The sequence below is a fragment of the Somniosus microcephalus genome, chromosome 5, assembly GCF_052327205.1.
Source record: "Somniosus microcephalus isolate GS21.2 chromosome 5, FLI_Smic_1.0, whole genome shotgun sequence".
Lineage (NCBI taxonomy): Eukaryota > Metazoa > Chordata > Chondrichthyes > Squaliformes > Somniosidae > Somniosus > Somniosus microcephalus.
This window is the reverse complement of record NC_140991.1, coordinates 141060382-141086310: the sequence shown is the minus strand read 5'-3', so window position 1 is coordinate 141086310 and position 25929 is coordinate 141060382. Positions and strand designations below refer to the sequence as shown.

At 45.7% G+C, this 25929-nt stretch overlaps 1 protein-coding gene across 4 annotated transcripts in view; it reads left to right on the top strand.

Moving 5' to 3' along the window:
- tfpi2 (tissue factor pathway inhibitor 2) overlaps nucleotides 1-25929 on the top strand; it is a 71573-nt gene that overhangs the window by 17163 nt on the left and 28481 nt on the right. The window lies entirely within an intron of this gene.

Genomic DNA, 25929 nt, shown 5'->3' with positions numbered 1-25929 from the left:
GTTAAAATTTTTAACTTCTCACCCGACCCAAACCCTCCAATTCTTGGGGGGTTAAAATTACCCCCATAGTGGCTGTAGCATTTTCCAGTAATCAACTGCAATTTACTTCTCAATAAATATGCAACATCAAATTGCATTGTTAATCCTTTAGCGTGACCAGAATTGCACTTCAGTGACAGAGCACACTAGTGGCCAGTGTCTGGACTGATACCTAGCTGTAGCACCATCTCCTTCCTTCCCATCTTTTTTCTCCTTGTACAAACACACTTATACATACAATCATACAGAGAGCTCTTATACATTAACACTTAATCTAAGAGTTTTGATATCTAATGTAATAAATGTCAATTTTTACTAACTATTACATTTAAAACACCATTTTCTTATACCTAGAATCTCAAATGAACCTCCTCACTTTTGACATTAATCAATCTGAATGACCTATGTATTGCAAGATTTATTTCCTTTAGGTGCAGTCACGTTAAACATCCATGTTAAGGAATCATGATGACCTCATGTTTAACTGTCGGGGGGGAAAAGCAGACGTCATGTGGCAGTTACAACCCCCATAATTTTACAGTTTTTAAAGAAAGAATCTACACAAATTCAGATAAAAGTTACATTCTTAGCTTCCCAACAAGCTATCTCTGAGCTGTGGCCTTGACAGCTTGGGCCTACCAGTTCTTGTAAGGGTTGCTTTGTTTCACATAAGCTTTTCGGTTTCCCAGAGTTAAGCTTGACTGCTGAAGTTCCATTTTGAGGGCGCATTTAAGGGGCACTTTTAGGGCATTTTCACACCATGGCCCAGATATTCCGATCGCAGGCCTCCCGTGGGCGCAGGACTGCGATCTGGAAAAATCTGTGCCCTTACCTGAGAGGTCCCAGGAGGCGCACAATTCCGGTGCTGGGCCTCTCCAAACTGCCAGTGCACAGAGCCCACGTATCCCAGAGGCGCAGGTAGTTCGCAGCGTCCCTAGGATCACGTGTGCCATGGGGAACCAATTAAAGAAGGGAATCTCCCTTCATACATTTGACAGGAAGACCTGTCAAATATATGAATGGAGATCAGCCCCAAAACATAGTAAAACTTTAAATAAATTAAAAGAAAAAAAATCACATTTTAAATTACTTGAAAGTACAATAAATTAACTATTTTAAACAAAACTTTAAGTTTTTGAAAAAGATAATTAAATTTTTTTACGGGGCTAAAAATAAACGTACCTTTTAAAAAAAAAAAAAGTATTTTTAAATGATAAATCAGTGGAATTAAAAAAAAAAAAAAAACTTTTTTTCAACTCTTATGGTGGGAAAAGCAGGCCTTACGCCTGCTTTTACCAGGTGCAAGAATTGTAAGGGTTTTCTGCAGGCAGAGGGGCTCCAGAAAGTGGAACTATCCACCCGCAGAGGCCCTTCTCCCGAGCAGCCGGAGGATCTGTCAAGAGCTTTCTTGACAGATCGGAAATGCCGGTTTCCAGTGCATGCACAGTGAATGCCTGAAACGGGCATTTCCGATGTCCCTATGGGTGGGTACACAGCGTGTACCCACCCATAGGGATCGGAATATCTGGCCCATTATCCCCCGCCATGCCCCACATAGACAAGAAATTATATATCCTTCTTTGTAAGCAGTGTAAATAAAATATGTAATCCCTGGTACCTGTATCACCATCATCAATCGTATGCACAATACATGAACATAAATGGAGTAAATACAAAAGAACACTAAAACATTCAATTAAATTAAAATTCATATACTTTTATGTTGGGAATATATAGGCTGAATATAATAACCAAGTTACTTCTGACCTGCAATCAGAAGTATATTAAAACTACACAGAATGTAAAATATTAAATTATCAGTAAGATTATTAATCAAAGATTACATCAGTGTGCATCAAAATACATATAACCAGCTCACACTTATAAAAAAAAAAATAGATTAAGTATTAACACGTAAACAGCTAAAATGAGAAGACCCATAAGGTATATGGCGAACAAAGGATGCTTCGGAAACTTTTTTTTAACAGCAGTCTGTTTCAAAAATGAGAAACAAGCCTGTGCGAGCGTTTGGATATTGATAAGAGAGGCCTACACATTCCTTAGTCCGGAACAAGTGAGATAAGAAGCAGGCAGCTGTGGACAATCCACTCGAGTATACATGACAGGTTTGCTATAAGACAATGGCCCCGATATTAATCAGAAGGCGGCTTCCGAGTGGGGGGTTGAAATTGCGTGTGCGAAACCTGGAAGTCAAGTCAGTGGGTTGTAATCTGCGATCGCAACTCAATTGAAGCGATAAGTTTCGACTTCCGGGTTTCCTGTCTCCAAGCTGTGCAGAGGGTGTGATGTGCACCGCACGACGCAATCTCAGCTTTATTTAAAGGGACAATGTACAAATGGAATTTGGAGGAGCCAGGAGTTGTTCACGATGGATTCTGTACACCGAGCAAGGCCAGCACCCAGGGTCAATGATGCATCACTAGAATTACTGCTGGGCAGTCAGGAGCAGGAGGGACATACTTTTTCCCCAGGAACGGGAGGAAGAAACCTGCGGCTCTCACCAGGAAATCATGGTTGGAGGTAGCCGAGGAGGTGAGCAGCAGGAGTGTTGTGCTCCGGTCTTGAATGCAGTGCAGGGAGCAGCTTAATGACCTAACCAGGTCAGGAAAAGTAAGTAGGTTTGCTGATTCTCCTACATTAAGCCCCCACCTTTCACTCTGTATTGCCAAGTGTTCTCCCTCACATCACTGCTTGCACCCTTTCAACTTTCAGCACCACTCAGCCTTCACATTCTATGCACTTCATCACTTCCCCATTAATCCATCCACCATTGCAATTCATTCCAATCTGTATGCAATACAATGCATATGCCTCATAGTCACCCTCACTGAATGCATTGCATCGATCGGGTGAATACCTCATTCACAGGTCTTCCATGCGTACAGCAAGTGTTGCACAACATGTATGAGGATGATTCCTCGAAGGACCTCATCCCTTCTGAAGGTGCACAGGACGTACAGCTGTGCACCACTGTAAATACCCGCACTTAAGTGGATCCAATTCCTTCTTAGATAGTTGGGTTTTCACCTGGTGTTTCACAACTCATAAGTGAGCACGAGCAGACACTAGTGGTAGGGACAGCCGTTGAGAGTTCGTGTCGGGGGGCGCAATCCTCTCCAAGCTCTGCACAGCTGGACACAGATGCTGAACCCCGGGGCTATTGCTGAGAAGGAGAATGCTAGAGGTGCATCAGCAACTTATCCAGGTACTGGCAAACATGTCACACACATTCTGCACAATAGCAGAGAGGATGGAGGAGTCCAACTCGATCACTAGTGGATTGGTGGTGCAAGGAATTGCGAAAATGTCTGCCACGGAGAGAGTGGCCGCCACCATGGAGCTTCAAGCACGGCTCTCAAATGAGTCCATGCAGGCCATGACCACGGCTGTGCAGGCTTTGGATGCCAACTAGTCTGCTGTCTTAAACAGCATGACGGATACCTTATCCGTGGCCTTACAACGCTTCATTAATCTTCACCAATCTGGTCTACAGCAGAGTGGTAGGAGTGATTTGGTGCTGGCCCAGGAGAGAGATGATGGTGAAAGGGGACATGGAAGTGGGAATGCCACTCAAAGCGCTCCCACTTCTCGCGGGTTGCCACCCTCTCAGCCAGTACCCAATATGCTGATTCGTCTCCTGATGGCCAAGTCTGCCCTGAACTGGTGCAGGGGGAGCAGTCTTTGACGGGGCCCTTAGGGGCTTCAAAACCCAGAGGGTGTCGGCCAAAAACATGTCGGCAGTCAGGGCAGGGATCTGAGCAGCCTGCCTCTGCTGAAGCCACATGGGAGGCACCACATAGAAGCAGTAGGAACTGCAAGTTAAAGAAATTGTAATTCACCAGCGGTATGCATGTGGGTGTTTGACAAAACATTGTTAAGTTTTCTTCTTTTATAATGCCACATAAAATTTATTGCTTAGCACCACTTCCATGTCTTGCCCATTATTGCGTCCAGAGTGTCAACTCATCCTTTCACTTGTTTCATGATGAATGTCAATACCTGACGGGATCCATTGGACGGATGTGTAATGGGTGGAGATGTGGTTGAAGGACTGTTTAGTGCAAAAAAGGGGGGGGGTGTGGTCCTGATGGTGGGAGTGGGCCAGAGGATTTAATTTGTTATGTTTTCCTGTGAGTCGACACTAGCTGAACCTTCGGGCTATTAGGGCAACCTGAGCAGCAATGTACACGACTGGTCTGGCGATGGGTACCCCATTTTCATCCTCCTCCTCTATGTTCTCCTCATCCAAAGATGAATGATGAGCCGCTTCATCCTCCTCTGCTTGAAATCCTCTGCTGCGCAATGTTGGGCAGGATGCAGCAGATTACTGTCATTCTGGACACCGGCTGGCGAGTACTGAAGGGCACCTCCAGTCCTATCTAGACACCTGAAGCGCATCTTGAACATTGACCAAAGTTGGGAACCAAATATTCCAGGATAATTGACTTTTAGAAGAGATAGGCAAAATGGAAAAGTCGGGGGAGGGTAGCCCTGATGATCCCATCCTTTATTAAGACAGTAGAGAGAAAGGATCTTAGCTCCGAAAATCAAGAAGTAGAATCAGTTTGGGTGGAGCTAAGAAACAGCAAAGGGCAGAAAACATTGGTGGGAGTTGTTCACAGGCCCCCAAACAGCAGTTGTAATGTAGGACAAAGCATAAATCAGGAAATTAGAGGTGCATGTAACAAGGGTAATACAGTAATTATGGGGGGACTTTAATCTACATATAGACTGGGCAAACCAAATTTGGAGTAATAGTGTGGAGGACGAATTCATGGAATGTATGCAAGATAGTTTTCTAGATCAGTATGTTGAGGAACCAACTAGGGAACAGGCTATTTTAGATCCAGTATTGTGCAATGAGAAAGGCTTAATTAATAACCTTGTAGTAAAGGGGCCTTTAGGGAAGAGCAACCATAATATAGAATTTTATATTCAGTTTGAAAGTGATTTAGTTAAATCCAAAACTAGCGTCTTAAATCTAAACAAAGCAAATTACGTAGGTATGAGGGGCAAGTTGGCTATGGTAGATTGGGAAACTACATTAAAAGGTATGACAGTAGACAAGCAATGGCTAGAAATGAAAGAATTAATACATTGTGGGGGACTACGGTCTCCCGCGTAAAGAAATAGGCAACACAGCGAGCTACAAGAAATAGGTCTTTACTCCAACTCTCAATACAGTACTCAATTCGTGAAGCCCGCGAACCTTTGATGACTCACGTATTGGTCACCTGCTGGAACCTGATTGGTTTTCCTTCTCTAAGCAGCAGGCAAGTCTGATCGTGCCTTATTCCTCTCAGCTTGCAACTGTCTTGCGGGGGGAGGGGAATACAGCAGTTAAAAGGGGATTATACAGGTTTATCTACATACACGCAGTGTTTCCCCAATGTGGCAACGCCACAACATAATTTACAACAAATATATATTCCTTTAAGGCACAAAAACCCCACAGAAAAAGTGGTCCAACCGTGGCTAACGAGAAGTTTAAGATAGTATTAGATCAAAGGAAGAGGCTTATAATTTTGCGAAAAAGAGCAGTAAGCTTGAGGATTGGGAGGATTTTAGAATTCAGCAAAGGATGACCAAGCAATTGATAAAGAGAGAGAGAAAAGAGAATATGAGAGTAAACTAGTGACAGACATAAAAACAGATTGTAAAAGCTTCTATAGCTATGTAAAAAGGAAGATATTAGCGAAAGTAAACATGGGTCTTTTACAGGCAGAGACTGGAGAAGTTATAATGGGGAATAAGGAAATGGCAGAGACATTCAATAATGCTTTGTATCTGCCTTCACAAAGAAGACACAAAAAACATTTCTGGAAATAGTGGGGAGCCAAGGGTCTAATGAGAGTGAGGAACTTAAAGTGATTAATATTAGTGAAGAAGTAGTACTGGAGAAGTTAATGGGACTAAAAACCGACAAATCCCCTTAACTTGTGTGGCCATGCAACGCTCTGCAGGTCTCATGCAGCCAGTGAGCCGGCTTTTAAATAGAAAAATCGTGCATGCGAAGAATTTTGAATGGCCCGCACAGTGCGTTAACGGGGCTGTGCGGGCCAAAAAAAAATTAGAGGGAATATTGCCTGGACCTGGTGACCTACATCTCAGGGTTTTAAAAGAGGTGGCTACAGAGATAGTGGATGCATTGGTTTTGATCTTCCAGAATTCTCTAGATTCTAGAACGGTCCCCGTGGATTGGAAGGTAGCAAGTGTAACCCTGCTATTCAAGAAAGGAGCGAAAGAGAAAACCGAGAACTGTAGACCAGTTAGCCTGACATCAGTAGTAGGGAAAATGCTAGAATCTATTACTAGGAACGTGGTAACCGAACACTTAGAAAATCATAATATGGTTGGGCAGAGTCAACATGGACTTATGAAAGGGAAATCCGTGAGAGAGGTGATCTCATTGAAATGTCTAAAATTCCTATAAGTAGATGCTGGGAGGATGTTTCCCCTGGCTGGGGAGTCTAGAACTAGAGGTCACAGTCTCAGAATAAGGGATTGGCCATTTAGGACTGAGATGAGGAGAAATTTCTTCACTCAAAGGGTTGCGAATCTTTGGAATTTTCTACCCCAATGAGTTGTTGAGTCTATTCAAGACAGAGAACGATAGAATTTTGGATACTAAGGGAATCAAAGGATATGGGGATAGTGCGGCAAGGTGTTGAGGTAGAAGATCAGCCATGACCTTATTGAATAGCGAGCAAGCTCGAACGGCCGCATGGCCTACTCCTGCTTCTATTTCTTATGTTCTTATTCCAATGGATTACTCTATGACACATCTGGTGGTCATGTAGCTCTGGTTGTAGCGCACCTGCGCCTCAGTGGTGGGGTTTCTCACAGGTATCATGAGCCAAGTTTGAAGGGAGTATCCCTTGTCTCTTATGAGCCAGCCTTTAAATCTGCTTCCTGGAACTAAAAGGTCTGGAATGTTGGACTGCCACAGTATGAAAGCATCACAACAGCTCCCAGGAAATCTGGCGTAGACTTGCATGAATGTCTTCTTGTGGTTGCACACCATCTGGGCAATGCTAGAAGAGATTTAGTGACCTCATGAGGTCAAGAAAGGTGAGTACAATGCCACACTCAGCTACATCCGAATGTGCGTGTCACCCCAACCCTCTCACTCTGCCTTCGCAAGCCTACTCCTGCACATCACTCCTCACACCAACATACCTTGCAGGTGCACCCATCCCTCTCTATGCACTTCCTTACATCCCCATCTGACCACCACTGACACTCTCCCTCATCTTAAAGCAATGTCACACCTCTCCCTCATAGTCACCCTCTACAGATGTTGCCCATCTATTCCTTGCAGTCATTCTATGACTCTCATCCAAAGGTCTCTTGTTTCCCTCCTTGCAGGAGAAGAGAGCACAAAACATTCGGGAGAGGCAGAGAACCAGAGGTGGCCTCCAGTCATCGCTACACTGACTGCTGCAGAGGAGGAAGCATTTGAGATAACTGGAGTATCCACATTGATTGCGGTGGGAGATGGAGAGACAGGGAGCTCCCAGCTACCTGGCGAATATCACAAAGCCACATGGCATACAAAGTTCACTAATGTTGACTTGATGTCAGCAGCCAGTGAAATATGATCATGTGCCTAATGTTCACTTAAAAGATTCTTACCATGACAGTTCTAATTCATGTCTTTACTCTCCCACAGGCCCATCAAGTGTCCAATAGCCAGTGGAGCCAGAGGGGGAAGACGACGACTCAGGAGTTTGTTAACTCTGAGGGTGCACCGTCTCTGGAACAATGCATACCAAGCACCAATGCAGATACACACATGTCAGTGGGACCATTAAGTCAGATAATTAGTGTTGTCACCTGGTATCTCGCATACCACATGTGAGCAAGAGCAGATGGTGTAGTCAGGGACAGCAGTGGACAGCCCTTGTTGTAGGGTGCAGGACGCTCTAAGCTCAGCTGGACACAGATACTGAACCTCGGGGGTCATCGACAAAGAGGATCATTCTAGAGGAACAGCAAAAAAATGTGCGAGGCTCTGGCAGGATTTCCAGCTGCGATGTGCTCACTTGCAGAGAGAATGGAGGAGTCCATCTCAAGCACGACTGGCATGATGTCGCAGACCTTGGCTATGATGTGTTCGTCCACGGAAAGGCTGGCTACCTGCAAGGAGTGCATGCTGGCTCTCACCAACAGCTTGCACACTCTGAATGCCACCTTAACAAGGGTGGATAAAAACCAAGACTTGGCCATTCATTGCCCCACTGATGTGCAGCAAAGTGCTCTCCAGCTCATTGCTAGCAGCGAAGTGTGGGTGGACCATGAGAGGGATGATGATGAAAGGGGACATAGAAGTGGGGGCTCTGCTCAAAGCACTTGCACTTCTCACCCATTGCTCCCCCCACCTCAGTCAGAGCACCACATGCTGCCTCCTGTTCCGATGGCTGAGTCTGCCCCTGCACAGATGCAGGAAGAGCAGGCTTTGGCAGGGCCTTCACGGGGTCCAAAATCCAGAGGACATCGGCCAAAAGCATCTCAGCAGTCAGAGCTGGGAACAGCCTGCCTCTACCTCTGCGGAAGCCACAGGGGTTGTACAAGATAGAAGTGGTAGGAAGAGGAAGATGAAAGAATTCTATATGCACAAGAGTATGCACGTGGGTATGTTAAGCAATGTTGCACCATGAAGGTTATGTTGATATTTGAAGGCACATAAAATTATTTCTTTGCACCACTTTCCTGCCTGTCGTGTGTGCTGTGAGGAGGATGCCGAGAAACTCCAGGATGATTTGGACAGGTTGGGTGATTGGGCAGAAGCATGGCAGATGCAATATAACATGGATAAATGTGAGGTTATCCACTTTGGTAGCAAAAACAGGAAGGCAGATTATTATCTGAATGGCAATAGATTGGGAGAAGGGGAAGTGAAACGAGACCTGGGTGTCCTTGTGCACCAGTCGCTGAAGATAAGCATGCAGGTGCAGCAGGCGGTTAAGAAGGCAAATGGTATGTTGGCCTTCGTAGCGAGAGGGTTTGAGTACAGGAACAAGGATGTCTTGCTGCAGTTGTACAAGGCCTTGGTGAGACCACATCTTGAATATTGTGTGCAGTTTTGGTCGCCTTATCTGAGGAAGGATGTTCTTGCCATGGAAGGAGTTCAGCGAAGATTCACCGGGCTGATACCTGGGATGGCAGGAATGACGTATGAGGAGAGATTGGGTTGATTGGACTTGTACTCACTGGAGTTTAGAAGAATGAGAGGGGATCTCATCGAAACTTACAAAATTCTAACAGGACTAGACAGACTAGATGCTGGAAGGATGTTCCCGATGGTCGGGGAGTCCAGAACCAGGGGTCACAGTCTAAGGATAAGGGGTAAGCCATTTAGGACTGAGATGAGGAGGAATTTCTTCACCCAGAGAGTGGTGAACCTGTGGAATTCTCTACCACAGAAGGCAGTAGAGGCCAATTCATTAAATATATTCAAGAAGGAGTTGGATATATTTCTTAAGGCTAAAGGGATCAAGGGGTATGGGGAGAAAGCAGGGACCGGGTACTGAATTTGGATGATCAGCCATGATCGCATTGAATGGCGGAGCAGGCTCGAGCGGCCGAATGGCCTACTCCTGCTCCTATCTTCTATGTTTCTATGTCTGGCCCATTGTTGCCTGCTGCCTGGAAAGTGACTTAACTGTGAGCAATGGGCATCTGTGAAAGGAATGGTTCGGTCATTGTTGGACTGCTTTGTGTTTGTGGGAGGGAAAATGATTTCAGCATCTGGGTGCCAGATGGGTGCAACCCAACTAAATCGTACCATTATGAGGCCATCCCGGGCAGCAATGTGCACCGCTGCCAGTGCCATGCCCACATCAAGTTCCTCCTCCTCCTCCTGTTCCTCCTCTGAAGAGGCTCTGCACCTTGCTCCTCCAGCAGCTCCCATCCTCGCTGCTGCGCTCTGTTGTGCAGAGCACAGCATACCACGATCTTCTGGAGACCCTGGCTGGTGCTTATTCAAGAGCTCCTCCAGATCTGTCCAGGCATCTGAAGCATGTCTTCAGCATACTGATTACTTGCTCTATTACACATTTTGTTGTCATTTGGCTTTGATTGTAGCACTCTTCGGCCTCATTGCTTGGCACCCTCGAAGGTGTCATCAGCCAAGTCTTCAGTGGATACCCCTTGTCTCCAAGCAGCAAGCCGGTAAGTATGGTCAGAGGTGCGAATAGCTGAGGGAGGGTGGACTGGTGCAGGACAAATAAATAAGCTCTCTCGGAATCTGGCACACATCTGCATGAAGATCTTTTTGTGGTTGCAGACAAGCTGCACATTGATGGAGTGGGAGAAGCTATCAAGAAACGGCTGCGCGCACTGAATATAGCAAAGGCTATTGGCCCCGAGAACATTCCGGCTGTCATGCTCGACCTGTGCTCCAGAACTAGCCGCGCTTCCAGCCAAGCTGTTCCAGTACAGCTACAACACTGGCATCTACCCGACACTGTGGAAAACTGCCCAGGTATGTCCTGTCCACAAAATGCAGGACAAATCCAATCAGGCCAATTACCGCCCCACCAGTCTATGCTCAATCATCAGCAAAGTGATGGAAGGTGTCATCGACAGTGCTATCAAGCTGCACTTAGTCACCAATAACCTGCTCACTGATGCTCAGTTTGGATTCTGCCAGAACCACTAAGCTCCAGACCTCATTACAGCCTTGGTCCAAACATGGACAATGGAGCTGAATTGCAGAGGTGAGGTGAGAGTAACTGCCCTTGACATCAAGGCAGCATTTGACTGAGTGTGGCATCAAGGATCCCTAGTAAAATTGAAGTCAGTGGGAATCGGGGCAAACTCTCCACTGGCTGGAGTCATACCTAGCACAAAGGAAGATGGTTGTGGTTGTTGGAGGTCAATCATCTCAGCCCCAGGACATCGCTGCAATTATTCTTCAGGGCCTTGTCCTAGGCCCAACCATCTTCAGCTGCTTCAGCGATGACCTTCCCTCCATCATAAGGTCAGAAGTGGGAATGTTCCCTGGTGATTGCACAGTGTTCAGTTCCATTCGCAACTCCTCAGATAATGAAGCAGTCCATGCCCGCATGCAGCAAGACCTGGACAACATTCAGGCTTCAGCTGATATGTGGTGCGAATGTTACTTGTCACCTAAGTGACAGGCAATCTCCAACAAGCGAGAGTCTAACCCCCGCCCCTTGACATTCAACGGGATTACTGTCGCCGAATTCCCCACCATCAACATCCTGCAGGTAACCATTGACCAGAAACATAACTGGACCAGCCACAATAAATATTGTGGCTACAAGAGCAGGTCAAAGGCTGGATATTCTGTGATGAATGTCTCACCTCCTGACTCCCCAAACCTTTCCACCATCTACAAGGCACAAGTCAGGAGTGTGATGGAATACTCTCCACTGCCTGGATGAGTGCAGCTCCAACAACACTCAAAAAGCTCGATACCATCCAGGACAAAGCAGCCCACTTGATTGGCATCCCATCCACCATCTCAATAATTCACTCCCTCCACCACCAGCGCACCATGGCTGCAGTGTGTACCATCTACAAGATGCACTGCAGCAACTCGCCAAAGCTTCTTCGACAGCACCTCCCAAAGCCGCGACCTCTACCACCTAGAAGGACAAGGGCAGCAGGCTCATGGGAACACCATCACCTCCATGCTCCCCTCCAAGTCACACACCATCGTGACTTGGAAATATATCGCTGATCCTTCTTCATCGCTGAGTCAAATCCTGGAACTCCCTCCCCAACAGCTCTGTGGGAGTACCTTCAACACACAGACTGCAGCGGTTCAAGAAGGCAGCTCACCACCACCTCTTCAAGGGCAATTTGGGATGGGCAATAAATTTTGGCTTTGCCAGTGATGCCCACATCCCAGGAATGAATAAAAAAAAATGTACTCTGTGTTGGGGGTATTGCCTCAGATGAGGTGCACCCCTGTGCTCATCCCCTCTCTCCTGTGGAGCAGCAGGTCGTTGAGGAGAAGGCTGCTGTTGTTCCAGCTGTTGCTGCTGGTGCTCATCTTATTTCTCATCTGAGGTCCAAAGTGAAACAGCATAAGTGGGACCCAAGCTGATCTGATATAAATCAGATGTAAAGTGGAGATCAGAGGCACAATCCTCCAATGTAGTGAGAGTGACCCCCAATGTAGTGAGAGTGACCTCCAAAGTTGTAGAAATCATCTGCCAAGTACTGAATGCAAACTCTCAGAACAAGTGCTGTGAGCAAAAGCCTTTCACTTAAGCAAGAAAGCAGATGTGAGGTCTCAGTACTTATCCGATTTTTTGCCTGTCATTTGTTCAGTCCCCTCAATTGCTGCTATGCTCTTGCCTTGCTTTCACTGGTGAGGTCTACGAAACCCGCGAATCCTGTGCACACACAGTTAGACTTGAAACCTCAGGTAAACAAGGCTCTTAATAGCGTCTTAACTAGCTCTAAATTGTTTTAAATTGCTAACCCGCCTCTCCTGAGGGGGTTTCTCACTCACAGCTGAATGCACTCGAGTTAAATGCGGAAATCGGCAGGTTGGAGCTGGCTTCCCAATGCACTGTCAATTTCAGCACATTTAACCACCCACCTGCTCCCAAACCCACTCACTCTTTCCTGTTAAAATTCCGGCGATAGTCTCAAGAGTTTAGAAAAAGCTGTGTCCACACGAGAATTCTCTGCCAAACGTTTGCCAGAGGGAACTGAGCCACCAGCTGTAATAAGTGAGCTTTTATTCAGATAAGAAAGAAAGAAAGACTTGCATTTATATAGCGCCTTTCATGACCACTGGACATCTCAAAGCACTTTACAGTCAATTAAGTACTTTTGGAGTGTAGTCACTGTTGTAATGTGGAAAACGCGGCAGCCAATTTGCGCTCAGCAAGCTCCCACAAACAGCAATGTGATAATGACCAGATGATCTGTTTTTGTTATGTTGGTTGAGGGATAAGTATTGGCCAGCAGGGATAACTCCCCTGCTCTTCTTCGAAATAGTGCCATGGGACCTTTTACGTCCACCTAAGAGCAGACGGGACCTCGGTTTAACGTTTCATCCGAAAGATGGCAGCTCTGACAGTGCAGCACTCCCTCAGTACTGCACTGGAGTGTCAGCCTAGTTTTATGTGCTCAAGTCCCTGGAGTGCTACCAGCTGAGCCACAGCTGACACATAAGGCAATCACAAGTTTAAATACCCACCTGACCTGCATCTCAGTCTCGCCTCCGTTTCACTGGTCAGTTTCCCGAGCCCCGGGAAACCCGTACTGGACATGTTAAATTTAAAGCTAAGTAAAATTCAATTGAAAAATACCTCATTAATGCCTCTAAAGGACGTTAATTGCTGCAATAAGTACCCACCCGCACTAATTAAAGCCCTGACTTCTGCGAGTAGGTTACTCGCAGGCATCCAACTGCGCCGTTAAACCCAGAAGTTGGAGCCGGGTTGCGGTCATGATCTACAAATTCAGTTATTTTAACTAGCCACCCACCCAAACACCACCCGTTCTTGGGGGTTAAAAATCCCCCCAGTGTGTTTAAACTCTTGAATTCTTGTGAAGGTTCAGGATGCGGCTCCATGAGGTGACTTCCCTCTACCCGAGGAAAGAACAGGGTACTTTTCGTTACTTTCTGCTGTTGCTCGAATATTGTGCATACTAGGACCAACGTTAAGACTTGTTGTCACACAATACATGGATTAGTTGCAACCATCTTTGGTGTCAGATTTGAATTATCTTACAATCACTAGTTGTAAGGTTGAAGTCAGTGACTTTCAATTTTTGCTAATTAGCCAGATATAGAGTAAGGTGGCATACATATTAGACAGTGCTATTCCACTTCATGTCAATAATGAAGGGATGGAGGTAGTTTCTCTGATGAATCGACCCTATATTAAACCCGTGAATCCTTACCATGTTAAGATGGTTCTCAACATAAGCATATGGCATACAACACCTTTTGTAAGGGTAGAAACCCAACCAATTATTACTTACCAGGATCAACATCCTGGAGAATATCTGTTTAATTGCAGCATCTGTTCAATGTAATACTGATGCCACTGTTGCATTTCCTGTGGGAAGTTCTCAGTATCCTTTCCAAGGTATTGGTGAATGGTGGCCTGAGAGTCGAGCATAATATAGCTTCATTTGGATATTACCTGGGGTTCAGTAATCAGCACACCCAGTATTTCCTGTAGCATGACTCCAGATGGAGGGCTGGGCATCACAATTGCTGACTCATTAGGTAATTTGGGTAGATTGAAAATAAGCCGTACGAGCATGTCAAGTTGCTCCATCTATAACAAAGACAGCATGATTAATCTCCCTTCTTGATTACCTAGTTTGTTTCTTCTAACACCTGACTCACTTTTGGTTCATAAAGGTTTTAATTGATTAATATGAACCCACTTGTACCACTTTTTCTTTCCTGTCATAGGTCTTTCTAATTGATTAACCAGTGGTGACAACAGTTTTGAAAAAGGGTTAGACCCGAAACGTCGACTCTAATTTCTCTCCACGGATGTTGCCTGGCCTGCTGAGTTTTTCCAGCATTTTCTGTTGTTATTTTGGATTTCCAGCATCTGTAGTATTTTGCTATCTAACTAAGTAAGATCCTTCCCAGATTGGTAAGAACTTCTTGACTGCATTGTTTCGTTGACTATACTCAAAGTAGCACACCTTGGAGGTGATTTTTGTCTTCAGGTAGAAGCCAGTTTGGTTTACATTGCTATAAGACCTACCAGAATCTCAAGTACTAATAGCACTCAATTTTCTGGTCTAACTTCATTTGCATAATTATTCACAACTTCAGTTGCAAGCTCAGGTGTGTAATGGGATAACACCACTTGTAGGAGAGGAAAATTCGGTGCATCAACACGAACAGTTTGCATTTGTTTAATGTCATTAACAGAAAAATGCCCCAAAGTGCTTCACAGAGGTGTATGGAAAAAACTGAATGCCAACCCAAAGAAGGAGATATTTACAAGAGTAATTAAAGAGGTGGGCTTTAACAAGGACCTTAAAGGAGGAGAGGGATGTAGAGAGGTGGAGAGGTTTAGGTACAGAGCAAGAGGCCTAGGTGGCTAAGGCGTGGCTGCTAATGATGGGGCAAATGGTGGGGGAACGCACAAGAGACAAGAGTCAGGAATGGCGAGCTGGTGGCAGGACAGTGGGAGAGATAGGGTCGGAGGAGGTTACAGAGATTGGGAGGGGTGAGGCCATGAAGGGATTTAAACAAAGGATGAGAATTTTTAATTTGAGGCATTGTGGAACTGGAGCTAATGTAGGTAATGGAGGTGAGAGATCATGTGATGAAACCTCCCAGTATACGTCCAGCCAGAGTTGGCCTAATTAATACCAGAGGTAATTTAACCTTTAGTCCTTTCCACAAGAGCATATATTTTTTAAGAAGGCTGATTACTGCACAATTAGCTCATACTACCTGTCTAGAGAAGTGACAATGGTATGCAACGTAAAGCTTTTGTTTTACCTTTAGGGTATCCCAAATCTTCTGTATCAACTTTGATGAAAAGTGGGAGCCCCTATCAGATTCTATGAGCAGGGGCAGCTCCCACCTCCTGAATATATGATTACTCAGCAGGAAGTAACCTCTGCAGAATCTTTAGATGCAGGCAAACATTCTACCCATTTGGTGAAAAGGTCCATGACCACAAGAATATAATTATTCCCTTTTGCAGATTTGGTCACAGGTCCAACCCAGCTCATCTGGATGTCTGACCAAAGTTGAGTTACTGTCCTGTAAAGGAGTCCTATGATAAACTGGCTGGTCAAAATTTACAACCTACCCGTCACCCATGAATGTGGGTCTCCATGTCTTGGCAGATGTAGGGCCAATATGCAGTTCATTTTGATGTTTGATAAATGTCTTTGACCTCTCCATGTGCTCTGCTCATAGTGGGAATCACGTATGTTATTCCCCTATGGCACAAGGGAATTACTTATTTACTTGCCCTGTCTTCCTTTGGGGCATAAGCTAGTGGTTTTGTATCTGGAACCCGTCTTTTATTTGTTACATTATTTGTAATTCTCGATTGACTTCTAGATCATCTGCCGTAATAGGGCATAACTCAGGATCTTGAGCCTAGAGGTCTATTTTACCTACAGTTTTGTACCCTTTCTGCATTTCAACTAATGCCAGGTTGTCACCTTCACTTTCACAACTATGTTCAGCCTCAACTCTCAATTGATTCCTCTTAAAACACCCATTTTAGCTAGTTCTTTAGTGTCATAGTTCCCATCTTTGTGTAACCTGGGAGCCTTTGAATGATCTTTAACATTTCTCCAATAATCCTTCATTTAAGACTCCCTGGCTAACCTGTCAACTTTCAATGTTATCTCTGGATTCTTAATGACTTTCCCTTTTGCTATTTTCACCTCCTTGATCTTTCAATAGGACAAGAGTTCAACAAAGTTATCACATGCATAGTTAGAATCCGCACATATCACTTTTTGAGTCACAGCTTGGATCACCATCAGAATCCTGGCGATATCTGCTAGAAATCACAGCCTAGTGACGGGCCCCCAGGATGACTTTTTGTCCATGGACATAATTGCAGAAATGTTTAATGGTCCAGAAAACAGTAACCAGGGTCATCTCAGAATCCTGAGGTATTTTTGGTCCACTTCACTCAAGGTGTTGCTGGTATAAGCAATTACCTAATAGATTTTGTTGCATCTTTAGTATAAAATGATGCTGATACTCTTTGTGATACAACCTGCCTCAACATAGGTTTCCTTTATGGGGTCATAATATTCCAAACAAGGAACACTGCTAAGATTACTTTTTAACTTTTTTTCAGACATTGATCTGCTCTAATAAAAACATAAAATGCTGGAAATAGTCAGCAGATCTGGCAGCATCTGCAGAGAGAGAAACAGAGTTAATGTTTCAGGTCAATGACCTTTCATCAGAACTGGAAAATGTTAGAGATGTAACAGGTTTTAAGCAAGTACTGAGGCAGGGAAACGGGTGTGAGTGTGGGGGTTGGGGGGGTATAGAACAAAAGGGAAGGTCTGTGATAGGGTGGAAGGCAGGAGAGATTAACTGACAAAAGGGATGATAATGCAAGGCAAAAAGGGAAAGGAACTAGGACAAGTAAAGAAACAAAAGATGGGTCTAGTGGAGCTGTAAATGGGAATGCTCACTACCCTAGCTCCAAGGTGCACTTTTCTTTATGAACAAAAAGCAAAAATACTGCAGATGCCGGAAATCCGAAATAAAAATAGAAATAACTGGAGACACTCAGCAGGTCAGGCAGCACCTGTCGAGAAAGCACAAGTCAGTTGACGATTTGGGTATGGAACCCTTCCTCAGAACCCAAAACCTTAGCTGACATGTTCTCTTAACAGATGCTTTCTGACCCATTGAGTGTCTTCAGCATTTTCTTTTTTGGTTTGCATCTTGCTTTAGTAGCTTATTGAAGAATTAAGTGGTTTCAGCACACTCCTCTATGAAATGGCAGAAGTAATTGCAAAAACCCGGAAAACTCCTCAGTTCTTTCATGTTGGTAGGCACCTGTAAATTCAGTACAATCTGAACATGGTTGTGCTGTGGCAGAAATCCACCCTGTCCAATGGCTTACCCTTCGTACTTCACTTGTCTACGACGTCACTGTTCTTTCATCATGACTCCATTTACCACAGCAAACCTTAGTTGACCCAATATGTGCTTCAGTTCTGCAAGCTGATCCGATCAGATCTGGCTATCTATCAGAATGTCAACAACACAAGTTAAGTAGAAAATAACTGAGAGTTGTGACTGCTGTGATAAATGAAGTAGTCTTGCATGGTGTTTTTTTTTTTCTTTCTAACTGCGCACTGAAACTATCTTGCTTGACTATTGTAATGTATATACCTTTAAGGGGGGAACTATCTTTTACAGCTCATGTATACTGCAGTACCGGCAGTGACCACACCTGTATATAGCACTGAGTAGTAATCTGTACAGATCAGTTCCAGTGTGAGCCACGTTTAGTAAACACCTGTTGTACCGTTCTCCTGCAGTCTGTGTCTTATTATACACAGACACAACATTGGCGACAAGGCAAGTTCGAACCCACCTGCAAATCTGCATCACCTCCCGGGGATTTGTTCCTGGAGATCAGTGGATTGGAGGTCAAGGCCAGAGAGTCGGGCGTCAACCACGGGCAACCGCCCAGTCATCCAGCAGAGACTCGAGAATTGCGGGGGAGGCTGTCGAGAGCCAGGCTTGGCTTTGCAGTTGAGGTGGTCCAGCGAAACGGGCTGGCAACAGGTAGTGCGCAGACCCTTCCCGGACAGCGGTGGACTAGAGCCCGACCGAGCGGCACAGCAAAGGGCCGAGCAGCATCGACGGGGGAGAGAGAGAGAGAGGGCAGAGCGCACAGGGCACAGCCGGTGTTCAGGGGCTGAGCAGCATCGGAGAGAGGGAGAGAGAGACGCATAGAAACCCGCGAGGCGCCACCATTGCCACGAGGACCGCCGAGAGCGGCGTTGGAAGCAGCGCAGGAGAAGCGCGCGAAACCTACAGGGCGCCGCCATTGCCACGAGAACCGCCGGGAACGGCGTTGGCAGCAGCGGGGAAGGAAAGCGCGGGAGACGCCATTTTAAGTCATTGGGAGACGCCATTTTAAACCACACCCAAAATGCCGAAGAGTGGCAGTATCACCGCATTTGACAGTGAAGTCGAAGATTGGACTACATATGTCGAACGAATAGAGGTATACTGCAAGGCAAATGAGGTGTCAGATGACAAGAAAGCGTCGGTATTGTTAAATTTAATGGGTGCAAAGACGTATGGTTTATTATGAAATCTAGTAACCCCAACGAAGCCAATGGAAAAGAGTTTTGAAGACATAGTAACGATACCACAGGAACATTTAAACCCCACACCGCTGCTGATAGCAGAAAGATTCAAGTTTCACAAACGGAACCAGCATAAGGATGAAAGCAATGCTGATTATTTAACAGAACTGCGCAAACTATCGAAACACTGCCAGTTTGGAGCGGGACTGGCAGATACCTTAAGGGACAAGTTTGTGTGTGGGCTTCAAAGTGAAGGAACCCAGAAATGGCTTTTATCTGAAAAGGACCTTACGCTGGAAAAGGCTTTCAGCATTGCGGTATTATATGAAGCAGCAGCACGGGGCGCTGCAGAGATACAACAGAGACCGCAAGAATATGGCACAAAAGAAATGTCATATGGAACAGAGAAGTGCTATCGCTGCGGCAGAACAACACACGACCAGAATGATTGCTGGTTCAAAGACAAAGTGTGCAGACAGTGTGGAAAAGTAGGACACATAGCACGAGTCTGCAGGTCGGGAAAGAAAACCAGCAATAAGAAACCTACCAAAGGAAAGTACTAGAAAGTACACAAGATGACGGAGACTAGTTCAGACGAACAAAAGAGTGATAACGACTCCAAAAGCAGGGAACTGAGTTGTCTGAAACTACATAATGTGATCACAACGGAGGATCACCGAACCATTTGGGTCACTCTCAAGATAGCAGGAGTCCAGGTAAAGATGGAATTGGACACAGGATCAGCCCTAACAGTCATAAACTGACGGGACTACGAGCGGCTATTCTCACACATACCCTTGAGAGACCCAAAAATTATTTTGAAGACGTACACCGGGCAAAAAGTCTACCCCAAAGGAAAAATAAGGGTGACCGTTATATATAACGGTAAGGAAACACCAAAACTAGACCTGTATGTATTGCAAGATGGAGGACCACCATTACTGGGACGTGAATGGATCCGGAAAATACAACTGGATTGGCATTCCATAGAGGCACTGACTGTGGTTGACAAAAAGGATGACGACGTCACACCTGGGCGACTGTCAAAGATCCTAACTGACGCGAAAGAAGTGTTCCAGCAAGGACTCGGAACACTAAAAGGCATGACAGCGATGATTAAAATTGAAGAAAACGCAAGCCCAAAATTTTTTAAGGCCAGACCGGTACCTTATGCGATCCGCCCAGCCGTCGAAGCAGAGCTGGAGAGTCTGGAACGTTCAGGTGTACTGTCCAAGGTAGACTGGAGCGAGTGGGCTACACCCATCGTCCCTGTGATGAAAAAGTCGTTGAGCAACACGCCTGGGGAACCAAGGAAGGTTCGCATCTGTAGGGACATTAAGGTAACAGTGAACCCGGTCCTTCACACCGTACAATATCCACTTTCGCGGATTGAAGCTATTTTCGCCTCGCTATCTGGAGGGAAACGCTTCACTAAGATTGATCTGGCCCAGGCGTATCTGCAAATGGAGGTAGAAGCAGCATCAATAAAATACCTCACAATCAACACCCATAAAGGTCTCTACCAATACAACCGGCTGGTATTCGGGGTAGCATCAGCTCTGGCTATTTGGCAGAGGGCAATGGAACAAGTCCTGCAAGGGATCCCAGGGACCCAGTGTTATTTGGACGACATCCAGGTCACGGGCGAAAATGACAGTGATCACCTTGCCAACCTGGAGCAGGTGCTCACTAGGTTGCAGGAATATGGGCTCCGAGCTAACCGCCCCAAATGCGAGTTTTTTAGAAAACAGATCTCGTATTGTGGCCACGTTATCGATAGAGGGGTTACATAAGTCCCCAGAGAAGATTGAGGCAGTAGTCAAGGCTCCAGCACCGGAAAATGTGTCACAACTGAGGTCGTTCCTCGGGCTGGTAAACTACTACCATAAGTTCTTGCCAAATTTGTCTACAATACTACACCCACTGAACACCCTACTGCAAACTGGGGTGCCATGGAAGTGGAGTGACGAATGTAGACGAGCTTTCCAGAAGAGCAAAACACTAATCACATCGAAAGAGGTATTGGCCCATTACAACCCGGCATTACCAATTCGGTTGGCATGTGATGCGTCACCCTACGGCATTGGAGCGGCACTGTCGCACAAATTCTCAGACGGCTCAGAGAGGCCAATAGCCTTCGCGTCACGATCACTAACCTCAGCCGAGCGTAACAACGCCCAGATTGACAGGGAGGCCCTCAGCCTAGTGTGGGGAGTGAAAACGTTCAATCACTATCTGCACGGGCAGAAATTAACCTTGCTGACTGATCACCAGCCTCTTGTCTCCATTTTTAATCCGAAGAAGGGCGTTCCGGTGATGACTGCGCAACGACTACAAAGATGGTCACTTTTTCTAGGGGCGCACCACTATGAGATTGAATATAAGGGCAAAAAACAGCATGGAAATGCTGATGGGCTATCACGCCTGCCACTGCCTACTGCGGAGGAAGCACCAGCAGTGGATCCTGTCGAAATATTCCATTCGACTATAGTTGAATACCTACCGGTAACTAATGCTTGTATCGAAAAGGAAATCCGAAATGACCCGACACTGTCTCGGGTATATGATTTGAAGGTGAAGGGATGGCCAACACATGGCGACTCACTGTTGCCAGCATTCTCGACAAGGAGAGAACAGCTGTCAGTGTGCCGGGGGACCTTGATGTGTGGATCCTGTAGTGTCCGTGTGTTGATAAAGACACTGAAGACAGGAGTTGGTTCATAGGTATTTACTAAGCAAAGTCTGGGGGGGGGGTTTCTAAAGGATATACACAATACACAGGCTTATATAGCCCAAGTGGCAATTACCGGCATTATGCACACCTGGGGCTCTTAAAGGCACATACACCACAATTCCTCCCCTTTTAGCTAACCAGTACATCATATTTTAAGTAATTATTAATTACATGTTATATGCAAAATAATATACATTGCTGTAATTAATTAATTATAAGTTAGTCTCTCAGGAGGCTTCCTGACTCGGTCCGGATAACGCCTCGGGGGTGTAGTAGTTTCTGGTGGTGTAGTAGGTTCTTCTGGCAAGGCTGATTCAGCTTGAATGCCAGTGTCGGGTTCATCGGGTTCCAGTATCACTGGATCGGAGGTAGATATGGGTATCTCTACTTCATCGTTAGATGTATAGAGTGGTGGTGTAGATTGTCCCTTTTCGGATGACTTTATGATTTGGTCAGCATGGCGCCTTATTATGCTTCCTCCGATGTCCACGGTATACATCAGTGGTCCTAGTCGTGTGCAGATAGTTCCAGGCTGCCATTTCTCGGTACGGTAGTCCCGGGCCAAAACTTGTTGACCTATCTGGAAGGTTCTAGTTGGCCTTTCATTCATGCCTTGAAACTGCCGGTTCTCCACGTCCCTTCTGATGTTGGGCTTGACCAAATCCAGCCGGCATCTTAGGTTTCTATTGAAGAACATCATGGCGGGAGTTTGGTTGGTAACCATATGTGTTGCATTCCTGTATGCGAACAAGAAGTTATCCACCTTGTGCTGAAGTTTTATGTCTTCATTACCCATGGCCTTTATGGCCTTCTTGAAGGTCTGGACAAACCTTTCAGCCAATCCATTGGTGGCGGGATGGTATGGGGCGGACGTGTAGTGCTTAACCCCATTGTTTTTTAAGAACTTCCTGAATTCTTCGGACACAGATTGCGGTCCATTATCAGAACAGATCTGTTCCGGCAGCCCATTCCTGGCAAATATGGTCCTTAATACTGTGATGGTTTCTTCCGTGGTGGTGGAGGACATCTTTATTACCTCCGGCCACTTGGAGTGTGCATCAACCACGATTAAGAACATTGAGTCCATAAATGGACCAGCAAAGTCGATGTGTACCCTTTTCCAGGGATATGAGGGCCACTCCCATGGATGTAGAGGGGCTTGTGGTGGAGCGTTTTGGACCTTCTGGCATCCTAGGCAGCTCTTGGTCATTTCTTCGATGTCTCCATCGATACCTGGCCACCATACAAACGCCCTGGCTAGGTTCTTCATTTACACTCCACCCAGATGCCCCTCGTGAAGCTCCTTTAGCACTTTATCCTGGAGTTTGGGTGGAATCACCACTCTGGATCCACACATCAAGGTTCCTCGGCACACTGACAGCTGTTCTCTTCTTTGCGAGAATGCTGGCAACAGTGGTTCGCCATGTGCTGGCCATCCCTTCACTGTTAAATCGTAGACCCGTGAGAGAGTCGGGTCTTTTCTCGTTTCCCTTTCAATGGCAGAATTTGTTACTGGTAGACATTCCACTGTGGTAGAGTGGAACATCTCCATTGGGTCTACTGTTGGTGCCTCTTCTACCGTTGGCAACGGTAGACGCGATAAACCATCAGCATTCCCATGCTGTTTTGAACCTTTGTATTCTATGTTGTATTGGTGTGCCCCTAGAAAAAGGGACCACCTCTGTAGCCTTTGTGCTGTCATAATGGGAACACCCTTTTTAGGGTTGAATATGGAGATGAGGGGTTGATGGTCAGTCAACAAGGTAAATTTTTGTCCGTGTAGGTAATGGTTGAATTTCTTTACTCCCCATACCAGGCTGAGTGCTTCCGTGTCGATTTGGGCATAGTTACGCTCAGCTGAGTTCAATGAGCGTGACGCAAAAGCTATCGGCCGTTCCGAGCCATCAGGGAATTTATGCGATAATACTGCTCCTATGCCGTAAGGGGATGCATCGCACGCCAGTCTGATTGGCAGTGATGGGTTGTAATGAGCCAAAACTTCTTTGGGCGTGGTTAAGTCTTTGCATTTATGGAAGGCATTTTTGCAGTCTTCATTCCATTTCCAAATTACTCCTGTTTGTAGCAGTTCATTAAGAGGGTGTAGAAGAGTTGATAAGTTCGGTAAAAATTTATGATAGTAATTTATTAATCCCAGGAACGACCTTAATTGTGAAACATTTTCAGGTGCTGGGGCTTTTATGACTGCCTCAATTTTTTCAGGTGACTTATGCAACCCTTCCTTATTTATTATGTGGGCACAATATGATATTTGATTTCGGAAAAATTCGCACTTGGGGCGATTTGCTCGTAGGCCCCGTTCTCTCAGCCTAGTGAGCACCTGCTCTAAATTCGCAAGGTGCTCGTTGTCGTTTTCTCCTGTTACAAGGATATCGTCTGGGTAGCATTGAGTCCCCGGAATCCCTTGGAGGACTTGCTCCATAGCTCTTTGCCAGATAGCTGGAGCGGATGCTACTCCGAAAACCAGTCGATTGTACTGGTACAGACCTTTGTGTGTATTTATTGTGCGATATTTTTTAGAGGCCTCTTCAACCTCCATCTGTAGATATGCCTGTGCCAAGTCAATTTTGGTGAAACGTTTCCCTCCGGACAGTGAGGTGAAAATATCTTCTATCCTCGGAAGAGGATACTGTACCGTGTGAAGGACCGGGTTTACAGTCACCTTGAAGTCACCACAGATGCGAATTTTTCTCTGTTCTTCAGATCCATCACCCTTCAATGCTTTCTTCATGACTGGGACGATGGGTGTTGCCCACTCGCTCCAATCTATTTTAGATAATACGCCTGCCTTTTCCAAATTCTCCAGCTCTGCCTCGACTGCTGGACGAATTGCGTATGGCACCGGTCTTGCCTTAAAAAACTTGGGAATTGCTGCATCTTCCACTTTTATTGAGGCGGTGATGCCTTTCAAGGTTCCTAGTTTCTCTTGAAATACTTCCTTGGCGTTGGCCAAGATGTCTTTCAATCGTTCAGGTGTGATGTCATCATCATTTTTTTCCTTACTGGTCACCGTCAGTGCCTGAATGGAGTGCCAGTCTAAACGTATTTTTCTGATCCATTCACATCCCAACAGCGGTGGACCACCATCTTGTAGAACGTATAAATACAACTTCTGTATTTCCTTGCCGTTGTATACAACAGGCACCCTTATTTTTCCTTTGGGGTATACTTTCTGCCCCGTATATGTTTTCAAGATAATGGATGTGTCTTTTAAAGGTATATGCGGAAATAGCCGCTCGTAATCCCGTCGATTTATGACGGTCAGAGCTGATCCTGTATCTAGCTCCATTTTAACTGGGGACCCTGCTATTGTGAGGGTAACCCAAATGGTCTGGTAATCTTCTTTGGCAATTACATTATGTAATTTGAGAGAGCTTAGTCTCTTGTTCCCGGAGTCGCTATCGCTCTTCTGGTCTTCGGAGCTACTGTCCGACATCATTTGTACCTTTCTGTGCTTTTCCTTATTGATTCTTTTCCCGCTAGTGGATTTTTTATTTTCAGATCGGCACACACGTGGAATGTGTCCCATCTTTCTGCATCGCCTGCATGCTTTTTCCTTGAACCAGCAGTCCCTCTGGTCATGGGTGGATCTGCCGCAGCGATAACATCTCTCGAAACCCCATGTCATTTCATGGGTGCCGAAGTCCTGTGGCCTTTGCTGTATCTTTGCAGCTCCTATTGCACTGAAAGCCTTGTCCAGTGTTAAATCTTTTTCAGAAGATACCTTTTTTTGTGTTTCTACACTTAGGGGATCGCAGATGAATTTGTCTGGCAGAGAATCTGCCAGTCCTGCCTCGAATTGGCAGTGTAGGGTATCAACAATCTCCTCAAAATTCTTGTCCATTGGTTCGGCTGGAGTGATTAAGTTTCATAACAGCTTGTATGTCTTTGCGCCCATTAGATCCAGAAGCACTGAAGCTTTTTTTTCATCTTCTATTCCATTTGCGGTGCAATATACCTCCACTCTTTCCACATATGTGGTCCAATCCTCTATCTTGTTATCAAAAATATCAATATTGCCAAAATTAGGCTCTGTTTCGCTATCAAAAGCATCAATATTGCCAGACTTAGGCATTTCAGAAAAGATATGGCGCTTCCTGCGCTTTTTTTTTCTTTTCTGTAGCAAGATATGGCGCTTCCCGCGCTTTCTCGCCGCTGCTGCCGATAACAACGCTGTTTACTGCGGTTTCCGTTCTCTTTATGTTTTTTTAAATTAACTGTTGGAGACTCGTTCCCGCCGGAGGTCTGAACGCTGACCTGCTTGCTGTGCCGGCCGTCTCCCGAGTGCTCCCTCCCAGTCCGTTATTGCTTGCCTCCGATTTCGCTGCCTG